Raw genomic sequence first — 26,186 nt, 5'->3', positions numbered from 1 at the left:
TAGCTGTCTCCTCTTTCATGCCACCATGACCCCCTGCCCCACCCATCCCTGCCTCCCACCCACTCCTACCCCCTTTGGCTTTGCTCATGTGTCCTTTATACATGTTCCTTGACGGCCCTTCCGCTCTTATTTTCCCTCTTCCCCCTCCCCTCTGATTACTATCACTTTGTTCTTTATTTCAATGTTTCTGGTTATATTTTGCTTGCAAAAAAAGAATGCAGGTGTTAATACACAGTTTGCTACTCAGGTACAGATTTTCAGATAGACAAAATTCAGTCCCTGCATATTAGGAAAAAATTATGATTTTATATCTATCTGTGTATGCATATGTGTATAAATATATATGTGTGTGCATATCTGTATGTGTGTCAATGTGTGTACATGTATATATTCATATCTTGTTTATGTATACATATATATGCATGTGTATACATATATGAAAATACTCATGTTAGATCTGAACTGCTGGAAAATGACATGGAGAAAACATGACTTCCTGAGCTGAAAGTCTTTTTTTAATCCCCTTTTTAATTGCTGTTCAAGTACAGTTGTCTGCCTTTTCCCCACCACCCCTCTCCCCCACCCCAGCCATTCCCGCGTCCCTCCTCCTGATTCCAACCCCTCTTGGTTTTGTCCATGTCTCCTTCATAGTTGTTCCTGAAAACCCTTCCCCCTCTACTTCCTTTATCCCCTCCTGCCTCCCCTCTGGTTACCGTCAGTTTGTTCTTAATTTCAATGTTTCTGGTTATATTTTGCTTGCTTGTTTGTTTTGTTAATTAGTTTGCACTTAAAGGTGAGATCATATGATATTCATTAAGCTTATTTCACTTAACATCAGCATGGATGGAACTGGAGTTGAAAGTCTTTTAAAAATGCATTCAAAGACATTTAAGTAGAAATATTTATGGCAGATTACTATATTCACCTAAAATCTCATTAGCTTTTTTTTCCATAGTGGGGATAATGTAAAAGACAAATGTTTTGAGGATAGATGTAAGGTCTGAGTCCTGCTTTTTGCCTTTGTACACTGCATAATATTAATTTTTCATGAACCTAATTGGTAAGCACCAACTTCCAAAAATTGTATCTGGGTATGACAGGATAGTAAGAAACTAGGAAAATTCCTGAACAAGTGAAATAGAAAAACTGAGACAAGAAAATTAAACAAGGCCAAAGAGTTTCAGCAACTTACAGCCAGGTAGTGAATCACAAGACATTATCTCTCCTAACCTAGGATACTTGAAAACAAATGGTTCATGCCTCTCTTCCCTAACCAGAGAATACATAGCTTAAATCACCTTGTTCTGGGAAATAGAGAACAGAGACCTAATTGATGCTATTTGTGCCCACTAAACCCAAGGCCACATTAAATCAGGGGAACAAATAGAAAAAAAAAAAAAAAAAAAAAACCATGGAAAGCCAGACAGACCCAAAATAAAAATAAAACAGTACAGTAGACCAAAGAATAATTACAACCCCCAACTCATTATGCTCATTTTGATGCATCAACATATTAGGAATGCACCTAGAAAGCTGATAAATATTCAGCTGAAACCATTCCCTAAGATTCTCACCCACAGGGGAAAAAAAGATAAAATGCCCTCAGGACAAAGACTCAGTGAGGGCTCGCTCTAGAGCATACCCATGCTCCTTCCTGGGCAGAACCTTTTTATTTTTTCCTAAACTCTAAAGGTCCCCACAAGATTTGAAACCAGCAGAGCAGTGGGCAGGAGCATTTCACCCCAGGCTTACCTTCGATCCTGTCTCCAAGGCCACCGCTTTCTGACTTTCCAGTTAGATAACAGCAGCCCTGCTTTGGTTCACTTATTTTCTATAATGGTTCTAGGGAGCCAAACCAGAGCCCTGCCTAGGCTCTCTCCTTTTACTTCTTCTACCCTAAGTCCTTCCTTGTTTTACTGTTGCCAGCATTAATAAATGTAGTCTCAAAATCACCTGGACTGGTGTTGTGAAATCTTTCCTACATGAAGTCAACAACCCACACACTACACAGCAGCATGAGGCAAAGCTCCTCTGGGTTGTTTCCTATCCTTAACATGAGTTACTTGACAAAATTTGTGGCATAGTGGCTACTCATGGAATGTTTGCTTCCCATTTCCCTAAAGAGGGATTGAGAAGGGTTGAAGAGGTGAGCTGGAGGGTGAAGTATCAGGAGAGACCATCAGGAGAAAAGATGAGGGAACTCACAGGTGAGGCCTGAGAAGATAAACTCCTAGTGGTTTCCAATATTCTTAATGGTCACTCCTAGAGTTACAAATGCCTTCCTCCATAAATTAAGGCTAATTACATGGCAAGGATTTCTTCATCTGTCTCAAGGCAGCTAAAGCAAATTTGAAAAAGACTGGTGAGAGCATGTAGAAATTATTGATGGGTTCACTGTTTTGTAAAACCCTGGGTTCTCAAGAGAATAAAGAGGAAATATCATGCCTCAGAAATTAATGACTTCATTCTACTAATCACCAGACTAACTTGCTATTGAAATTATAAAATGCCACGTTTCCCCAGAGCTGGAGCTATACCCCAGTGTCATTTCCAAAATATTTAAAGCAATTCTCAATTAGGACTTGTAAATTCCACCCACAGTTATTTGGCTTCCTTTTGATAAGTGAATAGTCCCTGATACTGAAATCAAATTTCATGGCTAATAGGCTCTCTGATTACTAGGAATTACTGGTACGTAAATGAAAAAGATGTTGCTTAGCCAAGACAGTCATTATTTTCTAATGGAAGTTGGATCGCTTTGTGACATCCTTCCCTACTACTGCTGGGGTGTTGGCCGCACCAGTCATCATTCACAAGTGGGCTGCCCTGCGCTGAAATTTGGTTGTTCAACACAGGTTATGAGAACTTTCCCAAGAGTTTTAAGCTGCTCTTTTCTAAGAGTTTTAAGAATACTATTATTTTTCTATAACACATCCTGTGTATCTTTAGGGATTAGGTTACTTGAGTGCCTCAAAAATTACTATCAGAATACTTTTATTTTTTTGCAAAAACAGACAACTGTGCAATGTTTTCATCAATTTGCTCAGCATGCTCTTCTGTGGTCAGTGGGGTTTGACTACTTCAAAAAACAACCTGACCATAGAGTATGTGGTCTCTGGCTTCCTCCCTAAGTTAAGGCACTGGTGGCCAAGAAAGAGGAGCAGGCTGCTTGGGGAGTTATAAAAGAGGGTGATAGAAATCAGACTGGCCAGTTGAGAGAGACAGGACAGGGTTACATGTCAAATGTCAAGGTGAAAGGAAGAAGGAAAGACAAAAAAGAAAAAGAAAAAACTCCAGGTGGTTGTTACAGAAGCAAATGTACACAGGTAGGTGCAGGGGTTCATTGTGCTCAGCTAAACGCTAAGCACCTGGCCAGGAAGGAGTTCCTTTAGTACCTTTAATGTAGTGCATGGAGATTTCAGCAAAGGCCAAACTAGCTTCATAAAACCCCTTCTAGGCTTGGCAGATGGAATCTTGCAGGGCTACTTGAACCAAAAGCTAAACAAAAATCATGGGTTCTGTTTCCAATGTTCTGAAATGGAATGCTCACTCTGTTGTATAAGGATTGTCATTTTTGTTGAGATATAACTTCTCCAAGCATCCTCATCTGTGAAATTGGTATAATAGTAACATTTATCACCTGAGGGTTGCTATGAGTGTTAATGAGATAACATATGATCAAGGGTTAGCATTTTGCCTAGAATTTGCCAAGGGCTCAGAAAATATCAATTACATATCCTACTGTTCTGTGAACTTATTTATGGAAATCTTTAGAATATGACAGGAAAAGGTAAAATTACAAAATAAGTTTGGGCTACATTTTTCAAAAAGAAAGTACCAGTATGAGTAATTCAGAGTGTCTAGGAATCTGAATATCAGATATGCTTTCAGATTATTGAAGTTTTTTTTTCCCTAAACAACTAATGAAGAGTTAAATTCCTTGGCCATTCCATAATGAATAAGGTCAATACTTTAAAATGGTGCTAGGTGTAAGACTGTTAATTTCGAAAGGGCCTTTGAGATTTTTGCTGGTTCTATTGTGTCTCTTATCTCTTTCTCTTCCTCCCTCCTCTACCCTGACATTCCTTTCCATTAATTGCAAGACACTTGTGAGCATCTCCCATGTCATGAAGAGCCAGTCCTTACTCAGCTGACTCATTTAGGGGAGCAGACAACACAGTGTATTGTATGTTCACCATGTTCTCAGTTTGCCAAATTCCTGCACATTCACTTTTCCCCTTCATTTTCACACCAATCCTATAAGCTATGGGTGAGGCCAAGGCTATTAATATTCTAATTTTAAAAAGGAGATGCTGAAGTTCACCAAGGTTAAGAGTCCTGTGGTAACTTGAACAGTGAACTTGGGCCAGAGCAGTACTCCTATTTGATGTCTTCCAGTATTTCATGCGTTCAAAAAAAATGCCACTGCTATTTTCCTGGTTTAAAATATTCATGTGCTTATTAGAAACAGCTGTATCATGTAACTTCAAAAACTGGTTAAATAATGTAAACAAGGAAAAGGGGAAGGAGAAAATTATTTTCCTGCTTTCATTCACAGCCAACATGCTGCTTCTTTAGAATTTGGTGAAATGTGTCATGTGCATATACATTCAGGACAATGCAGGTCCATGGGGACTATAGCTCACCTGTGGCCCTGGTGCCATGGAGGCCACTGAAGTCTGCTGAGCTCCCTACTCTTCCTAATGGAGCTGGGAGTGGTGCCCAGTGAAAACACAGAGGGAATCCTTATGTTCCGACTTCTTGGCCAGTTCTGGTGCCAGAGGGCTGTCTGGCAGTGCTGGACCCTGATCGTTTCTTGGAGTGGATCCAAGGCCTAAAAGGCAGTCTGATTCCATCCAGAGGCTTCTCTACCAGATGCAGAAGTGTTGTCTGTGATCTGCCATGGGGGGTTCACGGTAAGTGTGACTAAAAATATATCCTGTGTGACTCAGAGGTGCACTGTCAACTTGGAATTCAAAGTGAAGAGTCTGTAACCTAAATGAAATAGAAACTGCACTGATGATTATTATTTATAACCTAATTCATTTCTTACTGATTAGTAAAACAGCTTGCTAATAGTGTAACCAATGTTACAACAAGTTACTACCCGAAGACTGTTGGCTACACAATGACCATAAATTCAGAATTGCTTTGACACTCCTTTCCTCTTTATCTGAAAGCAAAATAAAAAAAAAAGAAAAACCAAAAAAACAGACATTGCAGGAAGAAGAACAGGGAAATACAGATTTAGTTATAGATGTAAATAATTTATGGGAATAAAGTTTCAGTTATTCAGGATGGAAAAGTTCTAGAGAACTGCCGTATAACAGTGTGCTTATATCTAATAAGACTACTACACACTTAAAATATTTCTAAAAATATAATCTCATGCTATGTGTTATTTATCATAACAAAAATATGATAAGTATTCTTTATAGGAAAGAAAGACATGTCTTTATTTTAGAACCATCTATAATAATTCATGGGCTTTGAGTAATAAACACTGTTTGACTAACCTTTGAAATAGGGACTTAATCTATGAAATGGGGATAATAATCTGTGCTTTCAGAGTTGTTAGAAGGAGTAAATGAGATAGCCACTTTGAAAGCAAATAGTCTAATTCTTGGCTGAGAACAGGCATCTTTCAAGTTTAATTTTCTCCCCTTTATCACTACAGCTTCTTCTCGATGTTAGCATATTCATCTAACTTAAAGGAACAGCTCTTATCTAATGGCTTACATTATAAGTCAACCTTTTAGGTTAAATGGAACTCTTGCTAGAAATTTTCACTGCTTCATACTCATTTTAGTGATTACCCTCTCTTTTTTCTTTATTTTTAAATCCTCACCTGAGTATATTTACCCTTTGCTTTCATAGAGAAAGGAAGAGAGGGAGGGACAGAGAGAAAGGGGAGAGAGAGAGGGAAACATCAAAACAATAATGTGAGAGAGAAACATTGACTGGTTGCTTTCTTTTTTAATTGTTGTTGTTGAAGTACTGTTGTCTATGCAAACCCACCAACAATCAAACCCTTCATCTAGGCATGCGCCCCGACTAGGAATCAAACCCATGACTCTTCAGTCCATGGGACAATGTTTTAATCAACTAAGCCACACCAGTCTGGGTCTCTTGTTCCTTAAAAGCCTATGTCAGTGAACCCAGATTCTTCCAAGTTCCATTCTTGCCCATGATTCTACTCTGAAAATCAAGATAATAGATAAACAGCAAGAAACAGCCCTAGACTCCACTGCAGAAATAGCTGATGCATGTTGTTGCTCTTCACATATGTGCAACTGCATAAGCAGGTTTGAAATGCAGATTATTAACTCAATGATAAATACCATAAAAGTTGATTTCATGTAGAAATATTCAGATCACTCAATCTTAGTATCAGAATTATTCTAATCATATGTCAATTAAAATAAAAATTTCCAATCACTTTATTCAGCACAGTGTGGTCTACACAGTGCAACATCCACCAAAGATACCATAAATTATTCTTAAGCATAGTATAAAAGAAACAATTACCTCTCCACCTATCCACAAAAAGATTCCAGGGGAAACTTGAGGAATTGTGCCTACAATCTCTTTGTGCCTATTTTTGTCTTATTTATTAAGCAGATGAGAAATATCTTCCCAACAATTGATAGGAAATATTTAAATACACTCACATATGGTGACACATTTTCAGAAAGAATAGTAATGCTACAGCATTAAAAAGAATGAAAGCACAAATCCTGAATTAATTTTAATAACATGTCTTGATTATAGTTTAGCATAGCAACAGTGCTAAAATTAAGCAATAAGTATATATTTTTGTACTTTCGTTAGAGAAAAAAAATTCTGGCCCAAAAGATGCTCAGAAGGAATGAAAACACCGTGAAGAAAATAAAAGCAAAAAAGCTTTTAAACATCTTCCCTCCAGCTCCAGAATACAGAAAGTTAACAGAAATCTGTGTTTTAATATGTTGACTTGAATACCACAGGCATTGATATACAACTGCTCATTCCTCCAGCCTCACTTTAATTATTGGGTAGATTGATGCATTTGACCCTAGGTCAGTCCTCACTCTCTGAGACCCAGAAGCTGCAGTAAATTTGGGTGAGTGTGCTGGGTAAGTCTTGCTGGAAAGCATAAATGCAAGCTTCTCAAACTACAAGGCAGCAAGATAATGAAAATCAAACCCATTGTATATAAACAAAACTCTATTCAGAACCATGGACAACCCCTCTTAAATTCTGTTTCAGTCTGTGCTTTAAAGACAATTTCTTCCACTTCTACAGCTGAGAGCAGAGCATGTAGCACTATTCACCCACAGACAGTGCCACAACACAGTGACCTGGGTTGACCTGCATTGGCAAATACCTAAGGCCTCGCCCCTTACTACAAAACAGGTGTGGGGCCACAAAAAATATGGCCCAAATGAAAGAATAAAGCAAAACTCCAGAAAAAATACAATTAAGTGATAAAGAGATAGCCAACCTATCAGATGCAGAGTTCAAAACACTGGTAATCAGGAATATTATGCTCACAGAAATAGTTGAGTATTGTTGGAAAATAGAGGAAAAAGTGCAGGCTGTGAAAAGTGAAATAAAGAAACATATACAGGAAAACAACAATGAAGGGAAGGAAACTGGGACTCAAATCAATGGTTTGTAACAGAAGAAAGAAATAAACATTCAACCAGAACAGAATGAAGAAACAAGAATTCAAAAAAAAATGAGGAGAGACTTAGGAACCTTAGGGACAACTTAAATGTTCCAACATCTGAATCATAGGGGTGCCAGAAGAAGAAAAGAAAGAACAAGAAATTGAGTATTTATTTGAAAATATAACAAAGGGGAACTCCCCTAATTTGGCAGAGGAAAGAGAGTTACAGACAGTCCAGGGAACTCAGAAATTCCCCCAAAAATTGCACCCAAGGAATCACACACCAAGGCACATCATAATTACATTACCCAAGATTAAAGATAAGAAGATAATCTTAAAAGCAGCAAGACAAAAGCAGAGAGTTATCTACAAAGGAGTGCCCATGAGACTGTCAGCTGATTTCTCGAAAGAAACCTTACAGGCAAGAAGGGACTGGAAAGAGGTATTCAAAGTCATGAAAGCCAGGACCTACATTCAAGATTACTCTATCCAGCAAAGCTATCATTTTAAATGGAGGGCAGATAAGTGCTTCCCAGATAAGGTCAAGTTAAAGGAGTTCATCACCACCAAGCTCTTATTATATGAAATGTTAAAGGAACTTACCTAACAAAAAATAAATAAAAAGATAAACAGTAAAATGACAACAAACTAACAACCACCAACAACTGAACCTAAAAAAATAAAATAAAATAAAACAAATTAAGCAAACAAGAACAGCAACAGATTCACAGAAAAAAGAGAAAGATCACATGGAGGGTTATCAGTGGGCAGGTGGAGGTAGGTAAATGGGGGAAAATGGTACAGGGAATAAGAAGCATAAGTGATAAGTACAAAATAGACAAGGAAGGTTAAGAATAGTAGGAAAAATGGAGAAGCCAAAGAAGCGATGTGTAAGAACCATGGATATGAAGTAAGGTGAGGGAATGATGGTGGGAAGTGGGTACATGGCAGAGAGGAATAAAGGAGAAAAAATGGGACGACTGTAATGGCATAGTCAATAAAATATATTAAAATTAAAAAATTAATTTTACTTATAGAGAACAAAAATTAAAAATGAGGTGACTCCTCTGAGGAAAGTAACATGACATAGGGATCCTGTGCTGAATTTTGGTCCACCGGGCTTGGGCAGCATGCCAGACTCTTGTGGGGTGCTCAAGACAGACCAGGGCCTCTGCCAGGAGTGATCTCATGGTCTACTTGTCAGAGACAAAAAAAAAACCAAACAAACCTGAAAACAAAGTTGGAAGGAGTAGGATTTACTCTAAATCATGAAAGATTTAGAGAGTAGTGACTGAAGAGGAGATAAAGTCAAAAGTAAGGAAGAGAGATGAAGAAATGCAGATAAGAGCAAGGTATGCTCCAGGGAAGTACCGGGAACCAGCATTTCATGTAGGTTCTTCCATAAGCCAGCTGCATTCACTGTCTCCCTTATATTCACCTCAGCAATCAGAATTATTTCCCTCATTTTAGATATAAGGAAAATAAGACTGAAAAGCATTAAGTATCTTGCTTCATTTGGGTCATGCAAGTAGAAACTGACAGAGTTCAAATTCTATCTTATTCAATAACCAAAGCACTCTATACAACCCTGTACTTCTCTGCATAAAGCATATTGTGGTTTCCAGGAGACTTCTACTGTTTTGAACACATGTATGCAAACATGTATGCCAACAAGGATCCTCTGAAATAGGGACTCTGAGGAACCACAATTTTGTGTGCATAACTCAGACTCAGGAAACTTTAAGTAATAGGCTATGAATATAGTCTTTGCCTATTCATTGTAAACTTGGTGCTCAGTTAATAAAAAGAAAGTACTAATAGACTATAGATTCAGCTATTAAAGAATTAACTCCTCACATGCATACAAAATTTGTAAAAGGCTATGGGAATGGAGTTAAAAGTCTAAGAGAAGAAACTAGCTCTTGTTTCACTGCCTTTTCCTCATTGCCATGGACACGAAAAGAATGGAGATTCTCTGACCACCCACCCCAAATTTTCTAATGTAGTCCAGGATCACTGCTTATTCTTATAGAAAATGTTCTACTCATGCAAATATATTACTATAATGCTAAAGGGACTATGATTTTTAAAATCTGGAATAGGTAGTTAAGAAATAAGAATAATATATTTTACAAATATAAATTGAGGTTAGCTAGGTATAAAGGACTTTCTTGAGATCAAATTGTAAGGCAGTAGAAGAGTCAGATAATCAAGCAGTTTAATTTAATAATGATATCTGATACAATGTCCTCAAGGGAAATCTAGAGATAACTGGACCTTACTCACACCCCTGATGCATCATAGAGAATGAAAATGTTTGTGTATTTCACATTTGCTCATATACTTTCCACTCAAGCATACAGCCATCAGCCATTCATTAATTAATGAATTCATTCATTTATTCTGCAAATGTCTTATAAATTTTGTCTACATGCCAAATACTGCACAAATACTATAAAAATGAAAAATAAGATACAGTCCTAGTCTCAAAGAAGAGAAATTAAGAGAATGTTAACTTATAATGTCTCACAGTAAACATGGTAATTCTTATTCAAAAGCATGTGACAGGCACAGTGAAACTTAAAACCACATAGAAATCATCAGGGAAGGCTCCCTAAGGTAATTGCTGGAGATGAATTAATAGATAAACATTAGCTATCTAAATAAAGAATGGGCAAAATATTGTGGGGAAAAAATCTCTGCTTCCAAAGAAAATTATTTGCCAATGACATATTCTTACAGGTTATCTATTCCAATTTTGCACTGAGCCGTTTTACAACTTTATAAATTATAGTTAACTGTTAACAATGCAAAATAACACCTGCCTATTAGATACACAATATTCTATCTCTTGAAGTTTCAATTGATGTTCCTCTCCCATTACAGAAGATATTTTTCCTCTACCTATACCAAATATTGTTCAATATTTCTGATTTATAACTAGATCTGTTGTTTGTATTCTCTTTTGTACTCATTATAACATTATACTCACTCCCTCATTACTGACTTAAAATTTTAATAAGTGTTCATTTTATATATGCATGAAGATCACAATTTTACCTGTTTTTGAAAGTGATTCTTGAACAGTATATTCCACAGTGACAATACTGTAAGGATAAATAAGTATGAGAAGCATGATGTACTCTGAAAACCACAGGAACTAAGGTCTTGAATAGCGAAAAATAACCCTGTTAATATGATTAAGATGTTATTGTACATTATAAAGCAACCAATCTCCCAACTGTCACAGAAACAGACATTAGAGTTCAGGAACAAAGTGCTATTACCATCCACAAAATATATTAAATAATTATTTGTCTTTACTTAAGAAATAAGGACTATACTGATAATCATTCTCCTGGAAATCAAGGATTGCTAATGTCAAATATGATTTCAACACACTTCAGTTCTGTTTCATTATTCTGATTCTTTAGGAATAGTCTCAAATTTTGAAGATTCTCTGAGTGTCCATAAGGAGAATTTTCTACTCTTAGGATAAAGAGAGATCTAGTTGCTTTCTCCCTGCACTTATGAATCAGCATAGAAACACCAAACATTGTCAAATTCAGCAGCATTAGAAAAAAAAATGGAAACCAAGAAGAAGCTTTAGAAAGGAAAAAAACTGCTTTGTGTGTTAAAATATTTTAATATATGTTATCAGAGCATGAAAGTTTTCTTTTATATTCGGAAAATTAATGTTAAGCTTTCTTTCTTGGGGACTTTTTATATTATTATTATTCTATTACAGCTGTCCCAATCTTTTCCCTTTTCCATCCTATACCCATCCCACCCCCTCCTCCCACAGTCAATTTTGATTGGTGGGTGGTCTTATTACATGGAATTTGCAGACCCATCAATAGGAGAGTAATATCTTAACTCTTAAATAAAGAGTTAAGGTAAATATATATATTATATGTGTGTGTGTATATATATATTAAACAGTACTTGGAAAATGCCCAAAGAGTCAAATCAGGTACAATCAAAATTAGACCATGACCAGGGTCAATATTAGTGTGAGTACTTATCAAAGCTGGGGTTGTGGATGTCTACTTCTAGCTATAAACAGCAGCCAGCCTCCTTTGAATAGCCCAGAATATGAATGGTCCATATGAGGTTGGTGCTGAAAGGATGGATTTTAACATGAAAAGACTGATAATGTGTTTTTTGTTCCTGGATTAAAGGCCAAAGCAAGTTCTTGAGGAAGGCTCTATCCACAGGGATGGCCAAAGTCTCCACAAGACGAAGGAAGTGGCAAGGTCACACGCTTACGTGATGAAATGGATTTGAGGTTGTCAGGTGGGATGCAGGTGAGAAATAGATAAGGACTGCAGTTCAGTGCCTGGACAGCGATGAAGGATTGGCAATGATCAGGCATCTATTTGATTGTAGAAACAGGAGCATTGTCACTGCTATTACTTAGAATTAAGTATATTTACATATGTGCCAGGCATTACACTTTTCTAACCACAACATATCATGCCTTTTTCAATTATCTTAGGAAAAAAAGAGATAATTAAAAAAAATAAAATAACATGTAAATAATGCTTTCTTATAAACAAGTAAAGACAATGAAATTGCTTTCTATTTCATTTGATATGTGCAGTGACTTGGATAATCAAGTAATTTATCCCTGTATCACCTTGAAATTATTAGCATTAACTAAGAATAAAGAGTTAGAATATTATAATTACAGGTTGGAAGAGGCATACCTAACTTGTAAAATATTAACCCTGACAGATGCTTTATAAAGAGTATCTACTCTACACCACCCATTCAGATATTTAATTAAAATCCCTGATCCACCTAACACAGATCCATGGGAATAACAGTGCTTCATTATCCAGTATGACTTAACACTAATAGATGTATGCACTCAGTTGGAACAACTTTATCTAAAATAATGCACCATTAAGAAAGGCTGATGTAATTGTGTATTTAAATGTGACAGGTCTTCCATGATGGACACCTGAAAGTATTTTCGGGATAATGAATATGGATGGGAAAAGGCTAATGGCTTGTTCATGAAGCTAAAGATCCTATGTTTTTTTTTCAGATTCTTTAAAAGTAACATTTGAACATCAAAATATTAACTTTCATTTTGTAATCAGATATTGTTGGGGATTTTTCCAAATTTCAAGAATTAATTTCTATCTTTACCTAAAATATAAGCTACTTTTAATCATGTTACTTCCTTGCATTGTGCCTTCAATACATCCTGTTCCTGATGAGTTGAGCTCAGAATCTTAAAAGTTGTATTCTAAACTCCCTTGATTCTTACACAAGCCTATTTTTGCAAACTCATCTTCCATTTATTCTTTTATTTTCATATCCCTTCCTGCCCCCATTTCCTTAACTTGGCAGGTGAAAATCCCCACCCAGTGTGATCCCACTCAAATTCCATATTCTTCCTTACACTTTTCCACTACCATCATCTATTGCAAGATTTCACAATGCTGCACCTTACAACTCCTAAGAATAATTTGAATAGTGTGTTGTTTTTGTTTTTGTTATCAAATTAGTACTCTTAATGTCTCACCTTCAATGTATATTAAAATTAACACTGCTTTTTCTATAAAGAAAAAGTTGCTTAATTCCAAAATGGCAAGTCAAATCTTGTCCATGTCCTCATTAAAGTGATGAGTAGCTTTCTTGCTTTGTAGAGCAAGGTTTTGATATAGATCATGTTTTCTCTGGAATACTTACTATCTGAATTTCCCTTTCAGTCTCCTTTCACTTATGACACTTTCATTTACTTTTTTTTACCTATAACTCTTACACATCACCTAGATACCAACTCTTTACCTCACTTAGATATAAATCTAAAATGCAGAGCTGCATAAACTGTGACCTTGAGATCTGTACAGACCATTGTGCCATGCCTGCTTCCTGAATACTCTCTATGCCATCATTCATTGAACTCAATCATTGTTACTATCAACATTATTACCACGTCCATTTTCTGTGATATTTCTTAACTAAGGGAAATAAGCAAAAGTCTGGTGGAGCCAAACAGCCTCATTCTATCTCCTTGGATGAGCTTCTCTCCTAAGCTTTGTATAAGGGACAACTTTGCCTGTCCTCCCAGAGTGTCTTTCTTCCTGGAGAATAATCAGCCTCCAGTCAAGAATGTAAGTAAAGTGCCGCTCTGTTTTTGTTCTGATTCCCGGAAACATCCATGCCAATCAGGAACAGGCAACTAGTATATTACAACACTGTGTCAGAGTTACTGCTTATGATTTAAAAACAGGATTTTTATCTAAGGGCAATTTTTCAAAAACAACATTCTTCATAGAAGTCATTTGCCAACATGAGGGCTACTCCATTGTTTTCTGAAGTGGTTTTTTAGTTCCCAAACATTGATCATAACACCTCTTGATATGATAAAAAGACTTCTTCAGAAAATTAAGGTACTGGAAGTGCCAAAGAGCCCCCAAAGTCCTAATTAGCTCATTACAAGTAGATATTAATTAATGAATTTGAAGGTTACCATATTCACTGTAAAACCATCAAACCAAAAAACAAAAAATAAAAATAAACCCTTCTTTTGGCTCCCAATTAGTGTGCTACAAAATGTATTTGTTCATTTGCTTTATTTTTTTAAAAATGTTCTATTAATGACAACCAATGAAATCTCTAACACTGGTCACCCCCATGGGCTTTAGTAGATAACACAGCAAGGCAGGTAGAGACCATAGGTGAATGGTAGATTGAAAGCTTTGACTGGAGCAGAGAACTAACAACAAGCACCTCAAGGAAGAGATGTTATCACAAACCACAAAATTTATTCTAAAATAAGATATAGGTACAAACAGGCTTATTATATTTCTTATTTTGTTTTAATACAATCACAACTTCCAAGCATCATATTGCAGTATAGTACAATTAACCTAACAGTTATAATTTATTAACCCCTTACTACATGCCAAAAACAAATGTACAGACATACAAAAAAATCATTTAATTCCAACTCTGTGAAACAGGAAACATCACACAGCCACAGTGACAACAGTGGGTTTCAAACATAGCTTTGATTCTAATGACTTTTCTTTATCAAACCCTGCTGACACCAAGCCAGTCTGAAAGAACTTGTGGTTGAGCTTCATATAAATCCTTACATAGTGAACATATTTATTAGTTATTTTGTGCTTTCTATGAGTACAGTCAAGGTTCACACAATCCTTTTAGAAATTCAGACCTCCCTTTTCGCCCACCAGGAAGAGCGGCCAAAAACAAAGGTGGGTTCTCACAATGCTGAGTACCAGTGCAAGGGTTTGTATAAGAGAGATGGATACTGATCTCAGGGAATAATGTTGCTTTGCACGATGGAACAGACAGGTCAGAGAACTGAAAGTTTCAGTCATTGCATTTGTACAGAATTCATCTATCTTTCACATCCATTCAACAATCAACTGTTAAGCACCTCATATGTAGAGATCATCTTGATTAAGCAGGATGGAAGTTTTCGATTTTAAGAAGTGTTGAGATGAGAACTTTAGTTTTATATATTTTCATTGCCCTCATTTTTAGGAGTAAGATAATTGAATAACAGAAAGCAAATGCAAGTAATCTGAGGCAGCAGAGTATATGAATTAGGAATGCATTTGGATGCAAGTCACAGAAACTTTGATCCCAACTCAAGGTCCATTTTTTTTCCTCATATGCCCAGAAGCCTGGCAGTAGTCAGAAACTCAGTGAAGCCTGGGCAAGACACAGTATTTCTTCATATTCACAAGATGACCCCTGCATAACTGCAGTTGTAGACAGCATCAGTGTTTAAGACAAGAACCAAATCCCTGACTGGTGTAGCTCAGTAGATTGAGTGTTGGCCTGTGAACCAAACAACTGTGGTTTGATTCCCAGTCAGGGCACATGCCTGGGTTGCAGGCCAGTTCCCAGTAGGGGACCCATGAGAGGCAACCATACATTGATATTTCTCTCCCTCTCTCCTTCCCTTCCCCTCTAAAGATAAATAAATAAAATCTTAAAAAAGAGAGAGAAAAAAAAACCTTTAAAAAAAGGCATGCAGCAAAAAAAAATGGGAATGGGGCAGTAAAACTGAATACCATTTCCTATACATTATCCTATAACAAACTCTATTTTAATGAAAGTTGTAAAAACCTTTCCCAGCTGTTTTAAAGAAAGCCAGCCAGAAAGAATGAGATTGACAGTGGATAATGGACTACACAACAGAATCCAGCACACATGCTTCCACCACCCTTATCTCAGAGTTTGAATTCTGAGCAAAGTCTCTGACTAACTTGGTGTCCTCCTTCCCTCTTCTTACCTCATGACTGTTGCTTTCTCCTCCTTTTGTCCATGTCTCCAGACTGGAAGCTTTCTTTCAGCCTCAGTGTGAATGGGCACAGCTGCCTGATTGGAGTCTCTGTAAGTTTTCCTCTTTCCAAAAATGTGCCATGAAAGACAGACTGCAATCCCTCACACCTACCCATCTGAAGCAGCAGTCAGCTACACCAGCTCACATTTAACCTGGATGCCTGGATATAAAGTTAATTTTTAATTTAAATCAAACCACTGAAAGAATTAGCAAGACAATGTCAATAACCAAACAGCATTCAAATATGGTAATTTAGCTTATGATTTCCTCATATTATTCTTTAATACACAAAAAGAAAACTCTCTGAAATGACAGAAACATCATTTCAAAATTTGAAAAAGAGTTAATAACCTTTAAATTAATCCTTTCAAACACAGTTAAATATTATTTTCCTGGAGAAGAAATACCCTGAATACTGTGATGCAAATAACTCCCAGTAAAATTGTTCAGGATACAGATGACTTCACTTACCCCCAAAGAGCTGGAAAAACAGAAACCCATAATTTGAATAAAAATATTAATACTTAATTTTCAGCAAGACATCTTTTACTTTATATTTTGCTTGGTTTTCTAAAGCATGTTTCTAGTAAAATGCTGAATCCTGTATAAGTATATAGCAATTAGGTAACTTCAACTGCTTGAATTAAGTCTTCCAGGACCATATCACTGAACAGTCACAAAGGACACCCATAAAATTCAGATGATATTCACATAGAAGTCTTGTATTGTTCACATATTCTTGTGAAAAGCAACTTATTTAAAACCATTAACTGCTCAGTGAATAAATAGAAATAATATCCTGAAATGAGAAATTGATACCTAGATAAGAGATATTTTGACATTAAAACAAGAAAAAAGTTAAAAAATGAAGAACCACAAACTAATAATTTCCAACTTTTTACTTTAAAGTATTGTATCAGCTCTTTGCCTAGAAACAGTTGCAAAAAAATGCATGCTTATTGTATTCTGTTTTTATCACAAACCTTAAAATTACTATGAAATAATGATTAATAATTCCTGCCAAACTTGTAAAAATTGCTCTCAACCATTGGGTGCTCTTCTCAGAAATATGATACTGGAGTTTGATTAGTTTATTCTTGTAAAACTTTACCCTTCTTCCAAAGTGGACTTATTATTGTCATTGTTGTTGCTGCTTTTAGAGAGGTCAAGAACCAAATTAAACCCCAAAATAACACATGAAAATTTTGTGCTCGAACCAATAATTAAATAAGAAATTATGAGTAAACATTTAAAGTTAACTAAATAATTAGAGCATACAAATATGTCAAAAACAAGAAATACTATCACTGTGATTAAGCTTCAAATTTGGCTCTGAATTTCTAAGCAACCAAGCAGAACTGGCAACATGGTTGGTTAACAAGTATCAGAAGAAAAAGAAAAGAATCAAAAGAGCACTTTTAGCTTCTGACCAAGATGGAGGCATAGGTATATACACTTCGTGTCCTCATATAACCAAAAGAAAGATAACAACAAATTGAAAAACTAAAAACAACCAGAACTGCCAGAAAATTGAACTGTATGGAAGTCTGAGAAGCAAGGAGTTAAAGAAGAAACATTCATCCAGATTGGTAGGAGGGGCGGAGCCAGGAAGCGAGAGCAGAGAGGATGTGCAGAGGCTGGTGGACCAGGTAGTACCATATTTGCATATGGATAAATCGGGAGAAACAACTGGGGAGTGAGACAGACTGTGCAACCCAGGGTTCCAGTGTGGAAAACTAAAGCCTCAAAACCTCTGGCTATAAAAACCTGAGGGGGTTGTGGTGGCAGAATGAACTGCCAGTCTCATAGGAAAGTCTGTTGGAGGGGCCAAGGAGGTCATAATACATACACAAACCCACCCACCCACAAGTAAGCACTAGGGCAGACCCTGAAAGGACACAATTTTCTTGTGGGAAGTGGGGAAAGTGACAACGTAGGGCAAGAGATGAGCAAGTGACATTGTTCCCTCTCTGACCCCTCCTCCACATACAGTACCACAATACAATTAAATGGTTTGTCCTGCCCTGGTGAATACCAAAGGCTTCACCCCTTATAACGTAACAGGCATGCCCAGACAAAGAAATATGGCACAAATGAAACAACAAATCAAAACTCCAGAATAAGAACTAAGCAATGAGGAGATAGGCAATCTATCAAATGCAGAGTTAAAAACACTGGTAATCAGAATGCTCACAGAAATGACTGGGTATGACCACAAAATAAAGAAAGAAGTGAAGGTCATGAAAAGTGAAATAAAGAAAAATATACAAAAAAAAAAAACCCAAACAACAGTGAAGGGAAGAAAACCAGGACTCAAATCAATGATTTGGAGCAGAAGGAAGAAATAAACATTCAACTAGAACAGAATGAAGGAATAAGAATTTTAAAAGAGAGAGAGAGAGAGGCTTAGGAACTTCTGTGACAACTTTAAATGTTCCAACATCCAAATCATGGAGGTGCCAGAAAGAGAAGAGAAAAAGCAAGAAATTGAAGATTCACTTGAAAAAATAATGAGGGAATACTTCCCCAGTCTGGCAAAAGAAATAGATATGCACATGCAGGAAACTCAGAGAGTCCCAAAGAAGTTGCACCCAAGTAGGAACACACAAAGATACATCGTAATTAAATTACCCAAGATTAAAGATAAGGAGAGACTCTTAAAGGCATTAAGAGAAAAGGAGACAGTTACCTACAAAGGAGTTCCCATAAAACCATCAGCGTATTTCTCAAAAGAAACCTTACAGGCAAGAAGGGACCGGAAAGAGGTATTCGAAGTCATGAAAGGCCAGGACCTATGTCCAAGATTACTCCATCCAGCAAAGCTATCATTTAGAATGGAAGGGCAGATAAAGGGCTTCCTAGATAATGCCAAGTTAAAGGAGTTCATCAACACCAAGCCCTTATATGAAATGTTAAAGGGACCTATCTAAGAAAAATAAGATAAAAACTATAAACAGTAAAATGACAACAAACTCAGAACTATCAACAACTGAACCTTAAAAAACCCAACAAACTAAGCAGACAGCTAGAAGGGGAATAGGATCACAGAACTGGAGATCAAATGGATGGTTAGCCTTCGGGAAGGTGAGGTGGGGAGAATGGGATAAAGGTACAGAGAACAAGAAGCATAAGTGCTAAGTACAAAATAGGCAGGGGGAGGTTAAGAATAGTATAGGAAATGGAGAAGGCAAAGAACTTATACATACAACCTATGGACATGAGCTAAGTGGAAGGGTAATGCTGAAGGAAGGGAGAGTGCAATGGAGATGGGGAGAAGAAGGAGAAAAGAAAAATAGGACTACTGTAATAGCATAATCAACAAAATGTACTTAAAAAAGAGCACTTTTCCAGAATTTAATCTTTTATTTTATATTTTTAGAGTTGATTATAATATAATGCAACATTATACTAATTGCAGGTGTCCAGCATAGCACTTAGACATTTATATAATTTATAAAGTGCCCAATAATTCTCATACCCATGTGACACCATACATAGTTATTACGATATTACTGACTATATTCTCTATGTTGTACCTTACATCCTTGTGACTATTCTGTAACTACCAATTGGAGCTTCTTAATCCCTTTGCCTTTTCACCCAGCCCTACAACCCCCCTCCCTTTGGCTGTCATTAATTTGTTCTCTGTATCTATGAGTTTGTTTCTGTTTTGTATGTTCATTTATTTTGTTTTTTTAGATTTCACATATAGGCAAAATCACACAGTGTTTTCTTTTTCTCTGACTTATTTTTTCATTTTTTTCTGTAACTTACTTCCCTTAGCACAATCCCTTCTAGCTGTATCCATGCAATTACAAATGGCAAAATTTAATTCTTTTTTATAGTTGAGTAATAGCCCATTGTATATACGTACCAAATATTCTTTATTCATTTGTCATCTGTAAATGAACACATAGACTGTTCTATGTCTTGGCTATTATAAATAATGCTGCAATGAACATGGGGTTACATACTGTGTTTTTCTGGCTCTAAGACGCACCTTCCCTCCCCAAATTTGGGAGGGAAAAGAGAGTGCATCTTATAGTCTGACTGCAGCTTACCTGCCTTCCTGGGGCTGGGGGGGCAGAGGTGGAGCAGGGTCACAAGTTATTAAATATTTTATCACATTTTTTACTTCAAAAATGTATTCCCTATTTTCCTCCTCTAAAACCTAATTGTGTCTTATAGTCCTAAAAATATGGTATATCTGTTCAAATTAGTATTTTGGATTTCTTTGTATAAATACTCCAAAGTGGTGATTGCTGAGTTATATGGTAGTTCCATTTTTAGTTCTGAGGAAACTCCATATTGTTTTCAGTAAGTGGTATCTCACTGTGGTTTTAATTAGCATTGCTCTGATAATCAGTGATGTTCAACATCTTTTCATATCTATGGGCCGTCTGTATGCTGTTCTTAGAGAAATGCTTATTCAGGTCCTCTGTCTGTTTGTAATTGGATTATTTGTCCTTTTGGTGTTAAGTTGTATAATCTATTTATTTATTTTGGATACTAACCTCTTAATGAAATGATCATTGGTGAATATCTTCTCCTACTTGTAGGTTGTCTTTTGGTTTTGCTGATGATTTATTTTGCTCTCTAAAAACTTTTTAGCTTGATATAGTCCCATTTGTTTTTGTTATTGTTTTTCCTCTTGCTCAGGGTGATATGACAGAGAGTTTAATGTCTATGTTTTCTTCTAGGAGTTTTATGGTTTTGAGTCTTAAGTCTTTAATCCACTTTGAATTTATTCTAGTGTATGGTATAAGAAAATAGCCTATGTTTCCATATGAGTTTTTGAAATGTTTGTTCTGTATCTCTGAAATATGTCATTGATATTTTAATAGGGATTGCATTGAATCTATAAACTGCTTTGAGTAGTATGGAATTTTGATGACAGTATGGAATTCCTCAGTAAACTAAAAATAGATCTACCTTTTGCTTCAGCAATTCCACTGCTCGGATAAAATCCTAAGAATCCTGAAACACCTATTCAAAAGAACCTATGAATCCCAATGTTCATAGCAGTACAATTTAAAATAGCCACATGTTGGAAGCAACTTAAGTATCCATCAATAAATGAGTGGATCAAAAGAACTATGGTACATTTACACAATGGAATACTATGCAGCAGAAAGAAAGAAGGAGCTCCTACCCTTCATGACAACATGTAAGGATCTAGAGAGCTTTATGCTAAGTGAAATAAGCTAGGTAGTGAAAGACAAATACCATATAACCTCATCTACAAGTGGAAAGTAATTAACAAAACTAACAAGCATGCAAAATATAACCAGAGACATTGAAATTAAGAACAAAATGACAGTAACCTATCATTGGGAGGTGGGAGAGGATAATGGGAGGTGGGAGAGAATAATGGGAGGAACAGGGATAAGGGTTGTCAAAGAACCTATAAAGGACACATGAACAAAGCCAAAGGGGAGGTAGGGTTGAGGTGGGAGGTGGGGATGGCTGGGGTGGGGGGAAGAAGGGGGGGAAAAAGGAGACAACTGTACTTGAAAGACAATAATAAAAGAAAAAGAAAGTAATCTAGTTCCTTTTTATTGTTGTTTGTTTGCATCTGTTCAGTTTTCTCAGCAATATTATTTGAAGAAAATGTCTTCACTCCATTGTATATTCTTGCATCCTTTGTCATAAATTAATTGACCATATATAGGTGTGGATTTATTTCTTAACTTTCTATCCTATTTTATTCTATTACATTCATTATTCTATGTGTGTGTTTTATGCCAATACCATTCTGTCTAGATTACTATAGCCTTGTAATATGGTTTGAAATCAGGTTAACAATTTTTTTAAGTGAATCTTTCACATATTGAATATCATTGTTATAAGAATATGAGCGTAACACATTTTCACAACAGATGCACTACCTTATTTCATATGGCTATTTCTTTTAATGGTGTAATGACAGCTAATTAAAGATGATTTTCAAGGGGATATACCAATGGCCTTTAAATAAGTAAACTGGTATCTCAACAGACTGACAAACTTTGTTTATAGCTGAGATCTTAGTATTTAATATATCTACGAGGCTTTTTTATATGCCATTGTGAAAAAACACAACTATCGCAATAAATACTTTATTAGAAGGATCATATGGGGGTTAAATATTTTTATTTTTCTGTAAAGACTTGATCATCTTCTGGACACATGTTAGGATGGGGACCACAGTAGTTTTTCTCCCCGCTGTGTACATGTGTGTATGTGTTTATACAGTTGATCGTTTGATAGAGAGGGATAGAGAGGACTTTCTATGACTGAACAGAACTGGAAATCAAAGAAGGTAGGGAAGACTTGGAGGTTTCTATATGATCCAAATCAACTCACCTACCAAAAAGGAAAATTATCTCAAATAACAAAATTAATAAACTAAATAAATCACAGAAATAAGCTATCACAAAAGAAGAATGAGAAATTGCCAATATGCTTATCAATCCCTAATTCACCTAGCAAGCTAAGAAACACATATTCAAACAAAACTGAAACATTATTTTTCATCCATTAATCTAAACAAAACTTAAAATCCTTATTTCAGTATTGTTGCACTTTCAGGGAACAGGCACACTCATGGAAACATTAACTGAAAATACAAACTTTCTGAATCAAAAGATTGTAACAAATAAGAAAAGTCTTCAAATATGCATGTCCTTTAACCAGGTTTTGTCTACTAATATATGACTCTGAATGAATTATCACAGATATATAGACATATAAATATATATAAAATAATAAAATGCTCTAAATTACCCATTTACCCTAAAGTAGCACACTGCTTAAAGGTTTTCAAAGTACAACATATACTTGAAGTCAATATTACAGTCAATTATAGGGGTATGGAAAAAAATAAAATGTGGTTTGAGTAAGCCTTATGCTTTATATATGACAATATGCATTTGTACCTTTGATAATAAACAAGTGTTATTCTTTCTGATTTCAAAATATTTTTAAAATTAACTTTGAAAGCTAAACAGTAAAGTTAGACATAACTTTTCCAATATTAATTTTAAAAATAGGATTTTTTAAATTGAGTTAATCTGTTTGAAATGACAGGATAAAAAGTACTGGGACTAAAAATTGTTTCCTTTTAGATATGTCTGAATATTTTCAAAAAGTACTGGAAATTTTTTTGCAAAATATCGTCATCTCTCCTTATAAATCATAACATGTTCAGTTGCTGCACTTAGAATTGAACAGATTGAAAGATGCTGTGTTCCAGCCTCAGGCTGCTCAAGGAAGCTCCAAATTACAGTAATTACAAATTTCACCTCTCTGAAATAAATTAAGAATTGCAATCCACTTTTGATACTGGGGTGTTAAAATCCCCTACTATAATTGTGTTGCTGTCAATGAGATACAACTTTAACACCATCAGGATGGCTATCGTAAACAAACAACAAATGTTGGAGAGGTTGTGGGGAAAGGGGGTCCTTAGTTCACTGTTGGTGGGATTGCAGACTGGTACAACCATTATGGAAAACAGTATGGAATTTTCTCAGAAAAATAAAAATCAACCTGCCTTTTGACCCAGCAATTCCACTGCTAGGATGGTATCTTAAGAATCCTAAAACATCAATTTCAAAGAACCTATGCACCACAATGTTCATAGCAGCACAATTTACAATAGCCAAGAGTTGGAAGTAACCTAGGTGCCCATCAGTAAATGAATGGATCAAAATATTGTGGTACATATACACAATGGAATTCTATGCAGCAGAGAGAAAGAAGGAGCTACTACCCTTTGCAACAACATGGATGGAACTGGAAAGCATTATGCTGAGTGAAATAGGCCAGGCGTTGAAAGACAAATACCATATGATCTCACCTTTAACAGGAAGCTAAACAACAAAACAGACAAGCAAGCAGAATAAAAACAAAGACAATGAAATAGAGAACAAGGGGACAGTGACCAGAGGGGAGAGGGAAGGCAAGTTAAGGGGAAAAAGGGGGAGGGATTTGGATGAACAAATATGAAGGACACAGGGATGAGAACTAAGGGGGGTGGAAATGGGAGGGAGGTGGGGAGATGGGGCAGGGGGGCTGGGATAGGAGAAATAGACAAAAAACTGTACTTGAAAAATAACTAAATAAAATTTAAAAAAGAATTGCAATGATGAAGACTGTTTCATATGATAGGCTTTGAGATTATACCACTGAAGACAGTTGTATAGTGGGATTTAATGTGAGAAGGGACTTAGAGACCTTCCACCTTTGAATCTTTTCTACATTTTTCAGATGGGAAAACCTTAGCCCAGACAGAGGCAATGAATGAATAATCAGAGTAAAGGTCAGAGCTGTGACTGAACCCAGTCTCCACATGGCACACACTTGGATTTGGCTTTATTACCTGGGTTAATCCTCTTATATATAATTCTTATAAAACAGTTCCATAAGTACTATCCAAGGCAGCATTTTTCAATAACAATATAACAAGAGCTATCTATGTAATTTAGAATTTTCTGGCATCCATGCTAAAAAAGACAGGAAAAAGGTATAGGTGAAATTAATTTTAATATTTTTTTAACCCAATATATAAAAGTATTAGCATTTCAACCTGAATGCAATGTAAAAATGAAATAAAAGTTTGCATCCTTTTTTTGTACCACATCTTTGAATGTCATTGTGGCTTTTATACTTACAAGTGGGTCTTAGTTTGGGTTAGTAAATTTTAAATGCTCAATCACCAGTGGCTGGTGACTTGTATACTGAATAATGATGAAGATCCCAGGCATAGTTGATTTTATGAATTTTCTCCAAAAAGGCCATATTGATTAATATTTTGGGTCTCTACCTAAAGACAGGAAACTTCACAAGGAATTCCTTTGAAGGAACTACACCAATGAGGAAACATCACAATTACTGAGGTGTACTGTGAAACGGGCAATCCTTATCTTGTATTGGCTAATAGCTTTAAGAATTAAGATATTCTCTTAGCATGAAAAAATGCTGATACAATGAGGAAGTTAAAACACAGCTAGCATATTAGACACCTGTGACTGATAAAGCTGTGGTCCTTCTCCCCTTGATACTATCTGCTTATCTAAAACTTTTGGGCCTTCCCTCCAGTAAGGTTCCTAGGTGCATTCTCTAAGAGGACTGTTCCCTCCCCTTCAGTGTAGCATACTTTCATTCAGCTTCTTACGTTAATTAACCCTTGATCTCCAATTTCTCCAGTCAGATTACAATCACCTTGATAAACCTGGTTTATGGTGCAGCACACTCCTCAGAAAACTTTTTACCAGATGACTAAGTATATCAGTGATGCCTTTTCAGAAGTCCATGCTCTCTTCGAGAAAATGCTATATGAAATTTAGGTAAGCAGGAAAACAAAACAAAAAAATTCACCTAATGAAGGATTGTAGAATTCTAACTAGATGCAAAAGACAAGAAGTTGGGGAAAAGCCATAGGTCAGGAATCATATGGCCATGCCAACCAAGCATTAGCTAATATTATTCCTTCAAATAAGAAGAACTTAACCCTAAATCAAAGGAAGCATGTATGTACACACACACAGATGCCCTCAAACACCAAACCCAACAGCTTATGAGAGTTTCAGTAAAACAACCCCATCAGGCTGATGTAAAATTATCTGCTTCTTGCCATGATTCAACAACAAATTAAAGCTCAATTCTTCATAATCAGAGTAGCAAAACTCCTGAGGATTCAATTAATGAATTAGAGATTCTTTATTATTCCCGATCAAAGTTAAATTTGGCTTTATAAGTAGTTTTAGCCTTGGCTGGTATGGCTCAGTGGATTGAATGCTGGCCTGCAAATCAAAAAGTTGCCCATTTGATTCCCAGTCAGGGCACATGCTTAGGATACAGGCCAGGTCCCCAGCTGGAGGTGTGCTAGAGGCAACTGACTTATGTGTCTTTCATATATCAATGTTCCTTGCCCTCTCCTTCTCCTTCCTTTACCCTCTCTCTAAAAATAAATAAATAACATCTTTAGAAAAAAAGTAGTTCTAGAAGACTGGGAATATTCAGGTGCACTTTGATGTTCTGCAAAGCTGATTCTTGCTTAAACATTTCTGCCTAATATCTGCTCATGGCTAAGATAATAACTAACCTGTAAACAAGTTTTTCTACTTGATTTTCCCAGGAAAAATTACCTTATTTCTGGGGTATGGGGGAAATTCCATTTTAGCCTATAATATTTAGGGAACTTTTTCCCCCACTGTT

At 36.1% G+C, this 26,186-nt stretch overlaps 1 protein-coding gene across 4 annotated transcripts in view; it reads right to left on the bottom strand.

Annotated features, from left to right (window-relative positions):
• The window catches only part of NRG3 (neuregulin 3), a 1,193,746-nt gene that overhangs the window by 1,001,947 nt on the left and 165,613 nt on the right, over positions 1–26,186 (bottom strand). The gene's annotated exons all lie outside the window — the stretch shown is intronic.

The sequence above is a fragment of the Artibeus jamaicensis genome, unplaced genomic scaffold (assembly GCF_021234435.1).
Source record: "Artibeus jamaicensis isolate MK-2021 breed Jamaican fruit bat unplaced genomic scaffold, CSHL_Jam_final contig_332, whole genome shotgun sequence".
NCBI classification, from domain to species: Eukaryota; Metazoa; Chordata; class Mammalia; order Chiroptera; family Phyllostomidae; genus Artibeus; species Artibeus jamaicensis.
This window is presented reverse-complemented; position numbering and strand designations above follow the sequence as displayed.